We start from the raw sequence: 4,169 nt of genomic DNA on the forward strand, positions 1-4,169 counted from the left end.
ACCATAACCATAAACAATAACCATAACCATGTCTATATAAGAAAGAAACATAGAGATTTGTCTGTGTCTCACAAAACATATATAGAAATCCACTGATGACTTGCGCGTCACAACCTGCACATAAAGGGACAAGTCACAAAATTAGTATGATATTACTTCACATATACTTAATTAATTAAGTCAACTCACACATATTATTTGTCTCGATCAAACGTCTCACCTCAATCGATCAGCGAGACTCTAAAGCCTCCCAATCTACAGGCTCTCCTGCGGCAGCAAGATCATTCAATACTTCATAATGCCTCTCCGATATCCATCTGTCTCCTCCTGGCGTGTCGGGGCTCGATGCATTGCAAGATTCTGCGTTTATACAAAAACCAAAGTAATTAAAAACACATGATTCATCGCTCTTGAAAAAAAATGCCATAGCTAGGATTGGATTGGAAACTCACAAACTCATAGCGAAAGGTGTCGAAGCCTCCCCTGTCAAGATGAGATGTGCCCCTAGTCTCCCTACGTACCTCTGTGGTGAGACGCTGCTGTCTGAACCTCGTGTCCGCTGTCTCTTCATCCTCCCTGATCTGCTGCCACGACTCGTGTGAGATGCCCGAAGGCTTCAACAAGGCCAGCTTGAAAGCCCGACAAGCTGCATCTCGACGATGTTTCACGGTGTCCCGTGCAACATTCGTGATCCACCTCCTCGAAAGCTCCTCTGAACCCGGAGCAGGCCGATACTCTCTCATGATGGTCTCCACTATATAATTGATTTTGCTACGATCCTAATGAGTCCAAGACGTCATGATGGTGCTAGAAAATTGCACCTCCGCAAGCTAACAACCCGACCTTGGAGGCACTAGGATCGTGTGCCCCCCAAGGTATCTAAGGTGTGCTAAGAGGTGTGTCGAGAGGTGTGCCTGGGTAGGATGGGGGTCGTGAGTGAGGAGGAGTCGAAGCATCTGTGGACCCTCCTCCACAGCAACCACCACCTCCACCTGACGATCGCCAAGATCGGCGAGTGCGCCTGTGCTGCGGAGATGCTGACGTACCCACCTCTGCCGTACCCCTAGGTGTCAAAGCAGCCGTGATGGGAGACCTCGCAGGCATCGTACCCATAGGCGTCTCCCCCCCCATAGGTGTCGGACCCTCAGGTGTGAAGCCCGGAGGCGTGGTACCCGTACCTCTGGCTATCCAATACTGAGACGCCTGTGCCATCTGAGTGGGCGTCATCCGTGTGATGAAGCCCATAAATGCATCCACACTCATAGGAGCCGGATCTGGCGACCGGCCTGCCGTACGTAAGTCCTGCACAAAGAAAGTAAAAGAAAGCGTTAGAACACCTTTGTTTAAATTAAGAAAGAGCTTAATTTTTAATCAACGTCTTTACACAAACACTTACAGGCCTCGACTAGTGAGGCATCATCGATAAGATCTTGCACCGTATCATCATCTATCTCTAACTACAGACATAACTCTGTCCCAACTCGTTCTGGCGGATTGTCTTCACCGATTGTCTTTCATTCCCATGATTGTCTTCCAGAGGAGCTCTTCCACATTCTTGAATATATGCATTGGATCCAACAAATGGTAAATTAGTAGATCACCCCAGTACGGCAACGTATGGAGAATGGACAAACGTTTCATTCCTGGAACAGGTTGCCCCTCATGTTGCTCCCATCGGCGACGCCACTCTTGTACATGCATAGGACGACATTCGACGCGACTAAGTTGACCTTCTCACAAGTGATGGCCATATGGAAGATAACGATGGTGGCCTTGATAAACTGTCTTCGAAGCGAGACAGAATAGCGCACATCCAAAGACGGCCTGTAAATTGGACATGCATTGTATCCCAAAGTTGTAAGCCCTGCATATATTAAAGCATGATTCAGTACTACACAAAGTGCTTGCGAATAGCGAGAATTTTGTAAATCCACCATTAAAGCTTCACCGTATCCTGGTCAATCATGCATAGTCCACATAAGAAGTCCATGGATGCTTGCATGCTCTTGTCCTGCTAGTTCAACCGCATCTGCTATGTCGATCCCATGCCATAACTCCTGGAGCTCGCCAACTAGTGGTGCACAATCAAGCCTAATATCAAATGACCCTTCTTGATGGCAAGCCATGGCGGGAGGTTGTAATTGACAAGGCACACAGGCCAAGTGCTCCATGACGAGCTTCTCAAGCCAAATGGATTGACTCCATCCATTGCCATGCCCAAACACAAATTGCGTGGTTCACTCTTAAAATGTGGCCAGGTATCTTCAATGTGCCTCCAAGCCTTTGAATCAGCGGGCACCCTAAATGTTGCGTCGGTGGATCTATTCGTAGAATGCCACCGCATCAACTTTGCAATGGAACCACAATGAAACATGCTTTTTATCCTCAGAATAATAGGGAAATGCCGTACACTTTAGCTGGCACTGACTCGCCAATCGCATCTTGTTTGTAGTGCATTGCTCCGCACTTAGGACACGACAGACAATCTACGAAGTCATTGCAAAAAAGAATACAATCATTTGGACATGCATGAATCTTGTTGTAGTACAAGCCAACTGAGGTCAATAGTTGCTTTGCGTCTGGCCTGGAGGGGGGCATTTCATTGCTAGCCGGGAGTAGTTGCTCCCGCAAAAACCTGTTTAAGCCACATTAAATTAAAAGCTCCCCAAGCACGTCACCATTGCAATCGAAAAATCTCTTTTGTAAGTTATTACCTAACAAAGCAGTGACGCTTGCATCTCACCACCCGTACACTGACTGCAGATTCAAAAATGACAAACAAGTATGAAGCACATATATTTTGACACCTTCATAGATTGGTTGACGTGCCAACTTTCTCAACATGTCTTCACAAGATAGGCGCACGTCTTCTGGTGCTGCTTCATTAGCGTTCTCCTCGCTTGTCTGCAAGAAGGCATTCAGCATCTCCTCCATGCCGTCATCTTGTGTCTGTAAGCCCTCCTCTGCTTCCATCCTTGGCTCTGGATTGGTCGGACCTTCATGCATAATCCTTTTTCTCTCTCTCTTAGATATAGGTGTTATGTCACAAAAATCAATGCCCGTTTCGTAGGAGTCGTATCGTAGATTCTGTACGGTTTCTCTAGCAAACTCTCCGTACTTGTGCACATGCTCATTACATATCCTACGCTTGCGCAGGATTTGATACTTGCAAAGCGTGCACGAGCATGCAATCTTTTCCTCCATGTTAGTTGATGACGTTGCCATCTACAATGATTATGAATGTTGTCTCAATATATATACTCCTCACAATATAAACTACCTCGCAATCTCTAGCCTTGCCCGATCTCCGCACACCTCGGTCCAGAGGTGTACGGAGATCAGGACCACCGGGTCAAAATCTCGTCTTTATTGGTCAAATCCTATATGGGTTGACACATACGTGCACACCCAGGTGTACATGACAATGCATGTAGCGGGCAAAACCCCTTTGCCTCTTTTAGTTCCATAGTTTCTTCTAGAGAAAGAGAGAGAGATAGAGAGAGTTTCTGTCCTTTTCACACAATTGGTCAGCCAAGCTAACTCTTTCACCACTACTTTTTCTATCTACTACTATCTCTCTCTCTCTCTATCCATCTCTGTAGCTATCTCTAGTTAATTCTCTCTCTCTCTCTCTCTCTCTCTTGCTCTACCTCTATCTCTCGCTCTCTCTCTCTCTCTCTCTCTCTCTCTCTCTATTTTCCTATCTCTATCTCTCTCTCACTCTCTCTCTCTCTCTCTCTCTCTCTCTCTCTCTATTTCTCTATTTCCCTCTCTCTCTATCTCTCTTTCTCTCTCTATTTCTCTATTTCCCTCTCTCTCATTCTCTATTTCTCTCTCTACTTCCCTCTCTCTCTCTCTCTCTTTTTAATTTCCTACACATACATTTCTCTCTCTCTCTCTTTAATTTCCTACACACACACATCTCTCTCTCTCTCTCTCTTTAATTTCTTACACACACATACACACATTTCTCTCTCTCTCTCTCTCTCTCTCTCTCTCTCTCTCTCTCTTTAATTTCTTACACACACATACACACATTTCTCTCTCTCTCTCTCTCTCTTTAATTTCTTACACACACATACACACATTTCTCTCTCTCTCTCTCTCTCTCTCTCTCTCTAATTTCTTACACACACATACACACATTTCTCTCTCTCTCTCTCTCTCTC

This window comes from Adiantum capillus-veneris, chromosome 3, assembly GCF_014529385.1.
Source record: "Adiantum capillus-veneris isolate H3 chromosome 3, ASM1452938v2, whole genome shotgun sequence".
Taxonomy (NCBI): domain Eukaryota; kingdom Viridiplantae; phylum Streptophyta; class Polypodiopsida; order Polypodiales; family Pteridaceae; genus Adiantum; species Adiantum capillus-veneris.